Genomic DNA, 13,744 nt, shown 5'->3' on the forward strand with positions numbered 1-13,744 from the left:
AGCCTAAACTAGGAGAAAAGATTGTGAAATGAGCTCAGAAGATCTTGGAACACACAAAATCCTCATCTGCACCTTTATTTACAAGCCAATGCTTAATTGAGCTAAAGGCAAAAATTAAGGAAAAGATAGATAGATAATTGAAAGCTAGGTAGATACATAGACAGACAGATATATTAATATAAAACCCCCAAAACAGGTAACACAGTGACTAAGATCAAATAATGTCAAAGCATTCACTCCTCACCAACCAGCAAAAGTGAATACCTGCAAAGCTTCCTGCCAGCTTCCGCTAGACCACCACGCCCAAATGACAAATGCAGACACAACAGCTTCTCTGCTCAGCTACCCTCTCCTACTTTGTTCCTTCCCCCCACACAAACCCTCTGCATCCTGAGTCTGGGAGTGTCCTTCAAAGAAGCTGCACATCAAGAGCTCCCTGGGGTGGGTGGGTGGAAGGGGAGGGAAAAAGAAGGGAAGGAAAGAAGGAAGGAAGGAAGGAAGGAAGGAAGGAAGGAAGGAAGGAAGGAAGGGCGGGGAAGGGCTCCCTGGGGTCCTTTCCCATATGGCCTCTGACTCTCACGCCTGAGAACAGAGCCCAAGAACTTTGAGCCAATGGAAACTGTGGCAGATTGTACTGCCAGCCCCAGTTCCTCACCCCTCTTGGCTTCCATGTCCTTCACCATGTAACTTTGTGGTTATATGACTCTGAGCTTGGCCACATGACTTGCTTTCACCAACAGAATCAGGTAGGAGTGACACATGCCAGTTTCAAGCCTGGGCCTCAGTTGAGAGGCCTTGCACATTTCCATTTGTATTTTTCCACCTCTGTGAGAATAAGCCCAGGCTAGCCCATGTGGAGCACAACCAAAGTTGTCCCAATCATTGCAGCCTAGACAAACCTAGATTAGCTGACAGATGACTCCCAGACATACGAGCAAGCGCTACTGAGTCCGGAAGAACCACCCAGCCAAGCCCAGCCTAAATTGCTCACCCACAAATTCATGAGCTAAAAAAAAAAAAAAATGCTACTGCGTGTTGGGGCGGTTTGTTACACAGCATTACTGTAACTAACTCATACAGGAAACCTGTGCTGCCCAGTCCAATCCTGAAGCCAGCCTGCTTGGATGTGACACCCATCTCTGCCATTTGTCAGCTGAGTGACTTAACCTCTCCGTGCCTTAGATCCCCCATCTACAAAATGGGATAAGAGCAGGTCTAACCCAACAGGATTGTTCCAGGAGCCTACTGTTTGCAGAGCTCCTGTTGCTCTGGGTGAGGAGGAGACAACGATGAATAAAACAAAGTGCAGGTGCATAAAAGACAAATAGGTCTACCATATAAAGCCAGGTAGAGAGAAATGCCCCGAAGGGAAGTAAAGGTGAGTAAAATTCGGAGGCTGGGTGGGAGAGGAGAGATGCTGCTTTTGATAAGGTGGCCGTGGAAGCCCACTGGTCGTGGAAGCCCATGACATTCCAGCAACACGTGGACGAAGAGGGAGAGGAAGCCACGCGGAGACGGGGAGGGAGACCTTTGCTGAGGCATAGCGGTGGGCTTGATGTTGGTGTGCATGAGAAAGCGAAGGGAGGGAAGAGGAAAGGAGGGAAGAGGCAAGGAGGAGAGTGGCTGGAGGTGACATCAGACAGGCACCGGTGGGATTGTGGGGAGAATAGTTTGGATTTTATTGTAATTAAATGAGTTGTCAACCTAAATAACAGAGAGAGACTTTCTAAAAAAAAAAAAAAAAAAGACATTTCTTTGGGAATAGAGCAATGGGAATACACGTGCCATAGTAAACTACGTGCATATTCAGGGAGGTGAAGGAAGACAAAGTCTGTAAAGGATGAAATTAGGACGGTTACATAATTGTTTGGAAATAATTATCCTTGGCTACATGGATCAATAACAAGAGGGACACCACTCCCAGGTTGGTAGGCAGTTGCTGGGCAGATGTCCTTGCAGACGTATTTTTTGTATAAGGTTGCAATGGCCTTTGTGCAAAGTTGTGGTTTTTTTAGAGTCTTGGTGATCAGGCATACGAGCCTGAGAACCCTGTCTTCATGGCCTTCCCTGGCTCTACAGTCATCAGGTTTTGTTTTGCTTTGAACATTAGTGACTCCATTTTGATTCTGACAACTTTCAGAGTCAATACGTAGAAAGGGCTCCAGACAGTGCGCGGGTCATGGTGACTGAGCAGTAGGTGTCGGCTTTCACTTACTGTTGGCATTTTGCCCAGGAAATGCAGTGTCTCCCTGTTCCAGGGTTCTAAGAGGAAAATCCCCATGGGATGGAAGAGGAGACCCCAGGGAATTTTGACGCTGCAGTTGAATTTTTACAACAAGATTGAGTCCGTGAATTGTTATGTGATTAAAACGCACACACACACACACACACACACACAAAATAACCAAAATGCCCATCACCTGATGAATGGATAAACAAAATGTCATACAGCCATGCAGTGGAAGATAATAATAAAAAGATAAATAAGGTAAAGTTAAATATGTAATATGTTAGTTGTAGATAAATGTTCAAAACAAGAAAGTAGGGAAGGATAATTGTTAGTGTCCAGGAGCGCGCTGAGCAGGCACATTAGGTGGGGGGTGCGTTTAAATAGAATGGCCTGGAAGGCATCACAGAGAAGGTTGCATTCAGGCAATGAGCTGAGGGAAGTGAGGAAGCAGTGAATGGAGTTAATATTGCTAAATTGCTTAGAACTGTCCGTGGTGCGGCGAGCACTCCAAGGGTGTTCGTCACTCAGCCGTGGCTAACCAGGGGCCGGGCATCGCAGGCAGTGGGCGCAGCAAATGCACAGGTTCTGAGCAGGGGCTGAGCCCCGCGGTTGGGGTTTGCTGGGGAGACCAGCGAGGCTGGAGAGAAACAGGCCGGGGCAGTGCAGGAGGCGAAGTCAGGGCCTGTGGAGCCATAGGAAGGGCGCGGCTTTTCCCCTAAATGAGAAGGGCAGCTGCTGGAGCGTTGCAAAAGTTAGCCATTCTGAGAAATAAGCTCATTTCCCTTGTGCGTCTCCTGGTGGAAAGACCTGTCCCTCTCTCCTTTTCTTTCTCAGGTTGAGTCCTCCTGCCCTGCCCAGCCATGTTCTGCCCATCCGACCTTCTGCCCCCACATCCGGGGATATTATTAATACTTAAAGAGCCTGCGATCGGATAGTCCATAGAAGGTGCATGACATCTGTAGAAATGGTAGTTTTCAAATATGGGGAATTGAGTGACAGGGTCTACTTTGTTCTGAATTTTGATAGCTGTTGGATTAAAGATGAGACTGATACAAATATGCTATCAAACGAGTTATCCCAGTGCAAAAGAGTTCCAAAAAAGTTAGTGATAACACCACTGGGAAAAGAAAAGAAAGCATTGGCTTAGAAGAAATATGAAATTCTAGAAAAAGATTATTTATTTTATTGGGGCGGGGCAGAGTCTCCCTTTGTCACCCCGAGTAGAGTGCAGTGGTGTGATCACAGCTCACTGCAACCTCAGACTCCTGACCTCAAGAGATACTCTTGTCTTGGCCTCCCAGAGTGCCAGGATTAGAGGCGTGAGCCACTGTGCCCGGCAGATCATTTAAACAATAGAGAAAAATGGTTCAGAGCTTGGGTCACTCTGCCCAGGATTGAAATCCTGACGTTACAACTCACCCTCCATGGGGCTTCGGGAAAGCTGCTTCACTCCCTCTTGACCAGCTCACTGGGAAGAAGGCACAAAAGGTTTGTGTTTCGAGGCATATGAATATGTAAACATTTGCATAGTGTTTTTTCCAGAATTGGGTACTTCTGTTGTATGATCCCTACCCCAGATCCCCAGAATATAGGAAATAACCTTATTCAAAGATGATTTTCTTACCCCTCTGGACTGTTTAGCAGGAAAAAAAGATGACTTTCCAAAAACTAATAATAATATTGTTAAATAAAAGGTACAGGAGGTCACTGGTTTGGACTCAGCTCCTGCACTAGGTGCAACAGACCAAACCAAGATGGCGTCACTCATGCTCAAGTTCCATGTCACCGAGGCCAAACTAAGTTGTTTATCTGACCTTCCAAGAAATCAGGAGAGAGAGAGAGAGATAATAGCCAAATCCCCGTAACAGTTTAGCCAGCATGATAAGGAAGTCCCCTCTGCTTTAACCTTTACAAGGAAAGTAACGTTGAAATGGCGAATCCACTTTTTGTTCTCTGTTCTGCCTCCTCAGCCCTTTTCCGTCTAGAAAGTCAAACTCCTCTGCTCACCTAATCAGAACACTCATTCTGCTTTACATAATAAAATGTTGCCTGATTCTAGAAGTACGAATAAAAGCCAATTAAGACCTATCAACTAAATTTGTTGTCATTTTGTCCCTTGACATCCAAAGACGAAAAAGACTTTCAACTGTATTCCCAGCAGCTCGCTCCTGCGCTGACCTTGCCAAGAGCAATTATCTCTAATTTTATTCATTCTACTGGGGGCTTTCCATGACTCTGTACTCTGAGGGTACAACGTGAACAAACAGACTCAGACCCTGCCCAGAACATTCCCTAATACACAGTCGATGTTCATTAAAAGCTTTTAGAATGAATAAAGTGGTTGGGTTTGTTTTTTTTAAAGTCCATACTGACAGCAGAAAAAGTTGACAACCCTAATGTCTGGCCCTCCAATTTTGTCTTTGAAACGTGCTGGTTCACAAGCTCCAATTGATTTACAGGACAAAGACCCAACGTCACGGTTCTTTCCCAAAGGGGCCGGACCTTCCCCAACTTATCTCCCGCCTCCCTCCCAGGCGAAGCTTCACTCCCTTCCCTGAGCGAGTCTCTCTCAGGCCTTCACACGTGTTACGTGCTACGTGTCCTTCAAGGCCCTGCTCCAACGTCACCAACTCCAAGGAGACATTCTGGAAACCCAGGCAGGTCCATTTGTCAGTGTCTCTGCTACGGATTTGGTTGCATGTGGGTGCATGTGCACTAGCGAAACAGCAGCAGCAAAACCCAGAGCGCGGGCAGAGCCGGGTGCTAAATCTCAGCTGGCAGTGCTCCCCCACACCGCCAGAGGGCGCCTGCAAAACACCAACCTGACTTCCTGGCTTAAAATCCCACGGTGGCTCTCGGTGCTCCTATGACTAACAGTCAAGGTGCCTGCTGGTGTCAGATCCTGGCTGGGCCACACATTCATTCTGAAACTCTGAGCTAGTGCCATAACCTCTCCAAGCCTCTGCTTCTACGTAGGATTTGTGAGGTAGATTCAATAGATTGTTTCTACAACACATTTGGAACAGCTGTCAGACGTTTAGGACGTTGTCAGTGCGCACGGGCTGCAGGGACACTCGGGATCTCAGCAGGAAACAAAGAGCAGTTCAAACGGAGTTACTGGAGAGAGCTTAACTAGTAAAGAGACTATTTACAAGGGTGGAGGCCGGTGGGCAGAGAAACCACAAAAGGTGGTGCAGGACCCCAGGGCTTGAAAGAGGGAGCTTTCACCAGCTCCTGGGCATGGGGCGAGGACCCCCTGAAGGGGGCTGTGGCCTTGGGTGGAAAGACACAGCCAGCCCAAGGCAACCTTACACCAGGGAGGGAGCCCGGGAGATAAATACCTGCCCTCCGATCTCTCGTCAGTGTTGCCCCCTGGTCAAACCAGACAGGAAGAATGGTCAGGAAAGCCTGTTATGGTCCACTCTGATTAGCCTCCCAAGCATTGACCCTGCTCCCAAGACCATGGTGGGGAGAGGGGGAGAGTGGACCTAACGAGGCAAGCGAAAAATATCCAGCGTAGTATCAGTATTAGAATTAGGGCTAGAATTACTGTTTTATTTCTCGTCATGGCCTATGAGGCCCTTCCAGGTCTGCTCCCAACCTCTGCCCCCTCTTCCCACCCTGTTCCCCTCGCTCATCTATTCCTCTCTGAAACCCAGGGACTGACCGGAGTGATGGGAGCGCTCTGAGTCGCAATAGAGATTTCAAGGTGCAGGTCTACACGTTTGTCAGAGTGCCTCTAACAGGGTGCTTCAGTTCTGTGCGTTTCAACATATGTAAATTTCACCTGAAAAGTAGAAACTAAGTAAAAAGGAACAGCAAGCAAATACTGAACTTTCGTTAATTTTATGCACGTGGCAGTGTTTAGGGGGAAGTTTACCAACGATGGCAACTTGCTGTGAAATGCATCAGAAAGGTAAGAGGGAGCAATGGATGGAGAGGGGGCGGGAAGCTGGGCAGGGACCTGATAAAGCAGGTAGAGTAAAATGCTAATTGCAGGATCTAGGTGATGGGTACCTAAGTGTTCACTGTAAAATTATTTCAACTTTTCTCTCCGTTTGAAATTTTTATTAAAAATGTTTGGGAAAATGTAAAAATAAAAGGAGGGTGCTGAGTCAGCAAAAAAAAATGGCTTGGGTTGGTTAGGGGAACCGGGAGAAAAGGAGTTTCTCTGGGACTTTCCACAGAAACCACAGCCACTTCCCTGCAGCATGGAGCTGCCATCCAGGAATGAATGATGCCAACTGTTAATCTGTCCTGGAGGAAACCCGTAAGGAGAAAAGCGCAAAGAAGAAAGAGAAAGAGACAGCACCCTGACTTCTCAGAAATCCTGTGATGAATGAATCTGTTTGACGCCTGAACTCATCTATTATTCATTCAACCAACAGTCATTGAAACTCTCCTCTGTGCCCAGCCCTGAGCTGTGCCATGCTGACAACCCAGCCCCAGCCCTGCCCTCAGGGGACTCAAAGTCCTACGGCAGAGACAGACTTGTTCCCCAGATGGTGACAAACCCAAGTGATCAGAACAATTATGGGGAAGCCCAAAAAGAGGCACCTTAATTAAAGGAGGCATGAAGCAGTCGGCAGGGTGAGGAAAGGGCAGGTCCTGTGTGGCCCTGTAAGCCACGGTGGGACATTTGGACCTTATCCTGAGAGTGCTGGGAAGTCACAAAAGGGGTATAGTCCGCGGGAGGACTTGACCACATTTGCAAATGATTCCGATTGCAAAGTAAGTAAAGAGGATGAGGGAACATATCAGTCAGGACCTGCTAAGTTATGCTGCAGTGACAAACAGCTCCAGAACTCAGTGGCTGAAAACTAAAAAGGTTTATGTCTGGCTGTGTGACATTTGCCACAGATCTATAAGGACTCTCCTCCCTATTGTCTTCACTCTAGCTCCCTGGCTGACCAAAGCCTCACCATTTGGAAGATTGATGGTTATGTCAATGAGGGCAGAGAACATGAAGAATCACCCATGTCAGCTCTTAAATGCTTCTACCTGGAAGCGATACTTGTCACTTCTGCCCTTATTTCATTGGCCACAGCAAGTCACATGGCCATGCATTTTTCTTAAGGCGAGGGAAAGGGTGATCTGCCCATGTGCCCAGAAGCACAGGAGGACTGGCTGTTGGCGAACAGGAGCAATGACCACCACGTGCTGCTGCGTGAACGTGGACGCAGCAAGAACAGGGAGAAGAAAGTAAGAGATGAGTCCAGGTGGTAGAAAGAAATGAATAGATTTGTGAACCATTTAAGAATCACACAGAATTCTCTATCTACTGTTGATTTATCCTAATTTCTTACTCTAAAAACAAACAAACAAAAATTAATCAAAATGCTTTCTTTTTGTGTTTAGTAGCCAAATAACAATCAGGTGGTTGTTGGAACAGAAACGGATCCTTAGGGCTGCTTCTAGTGGCAGCTGAAAATCACATGCCCACCATCCTCCTAAGCCCTTTCCCCCAGCACCATCCAAAAGAAATATCATGTGAGCTACATATGTAATTTTAAATTTTCTAGCAACCATGTTTTAAAAAGCAAAAAGAGGCCGGGCGCGGTGGCTCACGCCTGTAATCCTAGCACTCTGGGAGGCCGAGGTGGGCGGATCGTTTGAGCTCAGGAGTTCGAGACCAGCCTGAGCAAGAGCGAGACCCCATCTCTACTAAAAATAGAAAGAAATTATATGGACAGCTAAAAATATATATAGAAAAAATTAGCCGGGCATGGTGGTGCATGCCTGTAGTCCCAGCTACTCGGGAGGCTGAGACAGGAGGATCCCTTGAGCTCAGGAGTTTGAGGTTGCTGTGAGCTAGGCTGACGCCACGGCACTCACTCTAGCCTGGGCAACCGAGTGAGACTCTGTCTCAAAAAAAAAAAAAAAAAAAAAGCAAAAAGAAACAGGTGAGATTAATTTAATCATTCTAACCCAATGTGTCCAAATATTCTCATTTCAGTATGGGATCAGTATAAAAATTATTAAGGAAATATTTGTCATACCAAATATTCAAAATGCAGTACAGGCGTGGTGGCGCATGCCTGTAGTCCCGGCTCCTTGGGAGACTGAGACAGGAGGATGGCTTGAGCCCAGGAGTTTGAGGCTGCTGTGAGCTATGATGATGCCACTGCACTCCAGCCTGGGCAACAGAGCCAGACCCCATCTCTAAAAAAAAAAAATAATAAATAAATAAAAATTTTAAAGGATGTTTAAATGCAATACGTATTACATTTCCAGCACATCTCGATTCAGACAAGCCACAGGCAGCTGGCTAGTGGCTACCGCATTGGACAGTACAGATAGAGACACGTGAACTACTTAAAATATCCTCACAGCAACCCTGTGATGTAGGGACTAATGTTCTTTCCATTTTATGGATGAGGAAACTGAGGCACAGAAAAATGATGGGGCTGGCCCAAAGTCACACGCTAGGGGAGGGGGAAAAATCTGGGCCCCCAGCAACTGGGGCTCCTTGCATGGAGAGCAGAGAGAGGCTCCTACGCGGGCCACGTGTTAGGCTGGGTGAGCGAGAGCCCTTGGGAGTCTCAGTGGAGAGAGAATGCGAGGGATCCTTGAGACTGCTGAAGGGGAAACCCACAGCTGGTCCCAAGCAGGAGGGCGTGGGTGGGAACAAAGAGAAGTGGAAACAGATTTCCCTCTCACTCTCCCCAGACTGCCACGGACTTAGGAAAAAACCCTCGCCCAGTGGGTTGCAGATTAGTGGCTGTCACTATGGATGCTTCATCGTCAGGTAAAGCAGAAAGTGGCCACAAACTTCCTGTGACCCTGTGATGTTCCAGACCAGGGGGCATGAGTGGGGGGGGGTGGCCTCTCTTTAAAGAGCGTCTCTGGTATGCTTGTCACACCCTGGAAGGAGAACTCCTCCAGTCTCTCATTGAATGACTTTGCCTTTCCAAATGTGGAAACTGAGGCTTAGAGAACACATGTGACTTGTCCAAAATCATCCAGTGGGAAAGATTAGAAACATCTCCTCCCGCTCCCATCCTGTGGCCACCCAATTCCCTTTCCAGAGGCAATGGTGTTTGTTATTGCCTTGTGGGTATTTCTTGACATATTCTAGGCATACATAAACATGCACACATAGATCATTATTTTTTACACAGTAGTAGCATGCTGTTCTCCATCTTATCTTTTTTTTTTTTTTGACTTAACAATATTGTCTTCAAGATCTTTCCAGATTAAAACATACAGATGTGCCTCTCTTTTTTTTTTTTTTTTTTTTGGTCACGCCCATAAAGCATCAACCTATCTGAATGAACCATTGTCAGCTTAACCAGTCCTCTCCTGACAAACATTAGGTTATTCCTAGCGTTTTGCCATGACAAACATCACTGCAATTAGTGTCCTTGGGCGGACTTCATGTCGGCTCTATGAGTTCATGCCTGGGAGATAAATTCCTGGGAGGAAAACTGCCAAGTCAAAGGTGATCTGCATTTGTCATTTGGAGAGACATTTCCACCTTGCACCCCGAATTCCATCCTCTACAACTGCTTGACTGCTCGTTTCCCAAAAAGGCTTTTTGCTCTCTTGCCCTCTGTATTTTTAAGAATGCTTTCCAGCAAGAATGTATTCGTATCTTACTTATGTAATTAAAATTAAATAAGCCCTTAATTACAAACACAAACCCGGGAAGGAGAGAAACCAGCAAGGCCAGTTCAGGAAGATCCACCCTGTCCTTTGTCACACCGCTTTGTCCCCAACAAGCCCCATCTGAAGCTGAAATCTATTTCTCACGCATGGACCTCGGAGATCGAACCTTGGGAAAAATACAGGGAAAAGGGTTCCTGATTTCTCCCCTCGGTGGCTCTTCATATGACTGGATTCCCTGCTCTTCATTTTCTTCCTCCTTTTTCTTCTTGCTCTGACTTGTGTTTTGGTGAGCTCTGTCATAGGAAACATCTTAAAGCTATGTCCAGTCTAATAAGAGAACACTTAAGTTATACAGAATCAGCATTTTTAACAGCAAACATAGCCAGGAGCTCAGAAGTAGAAACCAGGCCCTGCACGATGGTTCGCACCTGTAATCCTAGCACTCTGGGAGGCTGAGGCATGAGGATTGCTTGAGTTCAGGAGTTTGAGGCTTCAGTGAGCTCTGATGACGCTATTGCACTGTAGCCTGGGCGACAGAGTGATGCCCTGTCTCAAATTTGAAAAAAACAAAACAAAACAAAAAAAGTTGGCCGGGAGAGGTGGCTCATGCCTGTAATCCTAACATTCTGGGAGGCTGAGGTGGGAGGATCACTTGAGGTGAGGAGTTCAAGACTAGCCTGAGCAAGAGCAAGACCCCTGTCTCTACCAAAATAGAAAAAATTATTAACAGCCAGGTGTGGTGGCGAGCGCCTGTGGTCCCAGCTACTTGGGAAGCTGAGTCAGGAGAATCGCTTAAACCCAGGAGTTTGAGGTTGCTGTGAGCTATGATGACGCCGCAGCACTCTAGCCGGGGGCAGGGGACAGAGCGAGACTCTGTCTCAAAAAAAAAAAAAAAAAGTAAATTCAGACGAGCAAAACAATAATCGATTCCATTTTAAACACATTAAACTCTCCCTTTCTCTTCCCTTCCTGAACACAGGCAAGTAGGTGGAGAGAGGTTGGCGAGGGTGGGGTAGGGGGACTCGGGGCCCAGAATAGGGCGTCAGAGTCCGAGAGGGGTAAGGAGGGCGTCCATCCGAGGGGTTGGGGAGGGTGGACAGTGACAGCCACAAAAGATTGGTTACTTTCAGGGGTACAGATTCAGTAAGTCAATATAGTAAAGACATTGGGAGCCAGATTTCTCACTTACGGAGAAATGAGCTACAATTATGCAAACGGAGAAAACTAGAACGAACTCTGTAGTGTTGGATGGGAATTGGAGATATCAGTGTAAATTCATGATTTTAATATGTAGAGATAGATGTAGAAATAATATAGATGCAAGCTTACATATGCATGTGTAGATTCCCTCCCTCTGTCCACTGAGAGAGCCTGGGTGCAGCAAGGGCCCAACAGCAATGACCACCTACAGCACCCAAATCTTGGTTTCTAAGTATCATTTTCCATTTGGCTCCTGGGAATAAAGGCCAATCCTGGGACTGGGACAGGGAAAGTACAAGAGGAGTCTGGCACAGGTTCTTGTGCCAGGAAGCAAAGAAATGCTCAAAGAATGATGAGGATGGGTCGAAAAAGCACAGGAGCCAACTTGAAGGGGCTCCCACAGGCCAGACTGGGGACAATTTGAACATCAAAATAAACGATCATGATAGATTAAATCCATAGGTGCCAAGACTCTGTTCTGATATAATGATGAAAAACAAAGGGAAAAACAGAAACTTTCCAGTGGAGAAGGCTGGAAAACACCTCCATACTCAAGTGGTCAAAACAAGCATCCTTGCAGGATGTAAGACGATCCCAACATCACTTCTGTGACAATCCAACCAAAGATTCATGGCCCAGATCTGATCCTGAGAAGATATCATAGGAATGTAAACTGAGGGACAGTCTGCCAAAAAACTGGCCTGTGATCTTCCTAAGTGTCATAAAGATCCAGGAAAAACTGAGGAATTTTTCCAAACTAAGAGAGACTAAAAAGAAGGCCGAGTGTGGTGGCTCATGCCTGTAATCTTAGTACTTTGGGAGGCAGAAGTGAGAGGATCACTTGAGGCCAGGAGTTTGAGACCAGCCTGGGCAATAGCAAGACCCCATCTCTACAAAAAAATAGAAAAATTAGCCAGGTATGGTGGTGCACACCTCTAGTCCCAGCTACTTGAAAGGCTGAGGCAGGAGGATCACTTGAGCCCAGGAGTTTGAGGTTGCAGTGAGCTATGATCGTGCCACTGCACTCCAGCCTGGGCAGCAGAGCGAGATCCTGTCTGGAAAAAAGAAAAAAAAAAAAGAGGCTAAAAAGACATGACATCTAACTGCAAGGCAAGAGTTTAGATTGGAACCTTTTGCTGTAAAGGCCATTACTGAGATGAGGACTGGATGGTAGTAATTTATCAATCAATGCTAATGGTGTTTATGTTTGAGGTTGTACTTTGGTTATGGAGGAGACGGTCCTTGTTTACAGGAAACACACACTAAACATCTGTAGGTGATGGGGCATAATCTTGGAAACTTACTTTTGTATGGTTTAGGAAAAATAATTTCTTCCTACTATATTTGCAACTTTTCTGTAATTTTGAGATCTTTCCAATTAAAAAAGAAAAACTAAAGCAGTGCTTTCAAAACTTGTTTGAGCACATCTGGAGTAAGAAATTTATTTGGCATCGAGACCTGTATAAAACATATTGACTAGACTGAAACAAAAGCACTGCAAAACAAAACATATCTTTGCTTAAAAAGAGAATCACTGGGAGGCCAAGGTGGGTAAATCCTTTGAGCTCAGGAGTTCGAGACCAGCTGAGCAAGAGCGAGACCCCCATCTCTACTAAAAATAGAAAGAAACTATCTGGATAACTAAAAATATATAGAACAAATTAGCCAGGTATGGTAGTACATGCCTGTAGTCCCAGCTACTCGGGAGGCTGAGGCAGGAGGATCGCTTGAGCACAGGAGTTTGAGGTTGCTGTGAGCTAGGCTGATGCCACAGCACTCTAGCCAGGGCAACAGAGTGAGACTCTGTCTAAAAAAAAAAAAAAAAAAACAGAGAGAGAGAGAGAATCATTGAACACAGTTGCAAGAAGACAACACTCTGTTTTGCCAACACTCCGGCTCTCATTCTAGAGCTGCGCTGTTCAATAAGGTAGCCACATGCCACATGTGGTGGTGTAAGTTAATTAAAATTAAAACTCCAGTGTCTTACATTTGCTGCTTTGCAAGCAGCCACATGTGCTCGTGGCTCCCATGTTGGACAGCGTGGGCCATTGGCGTCATCACAGAAACTTCCACTGGTCAGTGCCAAATCTAGATTGCTTTGAAGGACCCGAAAATGATTCTTTCTAAAGAAGAGGCTGAGATATTCTGGATGTTCTTTGAATTAAACAAAAAGGCAAGAGCACTCTGTCTGATTTGTTGTTAACAATTACATTTAACTGTGTTTCTTTCCATGGAAGTGGTTTTGTCAGATTTTCCATAAAACTCACCAGTCAGAAGGCAAGACCCTGTTAGCCCACAGATGCCAGCTTGGGTTTCAATCTGTGGTCGTGTCACCCGATGGTACCTGTAAACTCTCACCCTGTGGATTTCTAAGCCGTTAGGTTGAAACCCCAGTTCCTGCTTCTGTGTGTCTGCGTCACCCGATGTATGTATCGCCTGGGGCCCCGCAAGAAAACAGCGTGTCTGGAGATAACAGCAGCTGCCAGTTAACCAAAAGCTCTACCCAGCGAGGACAGTTACAGCCCTGATCCTCGTCATTCTCTTGCTAGCCCTAGGAAGCACGTGCGATTATGCCCACGCACAGATGACACACCCGTGGCTCACAGAAGTGAAGTCACCTGCCCACATCCACACAGGTAATAAATACGGAATAGGAACTTAGACCTCTGTCACCCCGAACTCCACATCTGGCTTCTTCCTGTGATC

Source organism: Eulemur rufifrons, chromosome 24 (assembly GCF_041146395.1).
Source record: "Eulemur rufifrons isolate Redbay chromosome 24, OSU_ERuf_1, whole genome shotgun sequence".
NCBI classification, from domain to species: domain Eukaryota; kingdom Metazoa; phylum Chordata; class Mammalia; order Primates; family Lemuridae; genus Eulemur; species Eulemur rufifrons.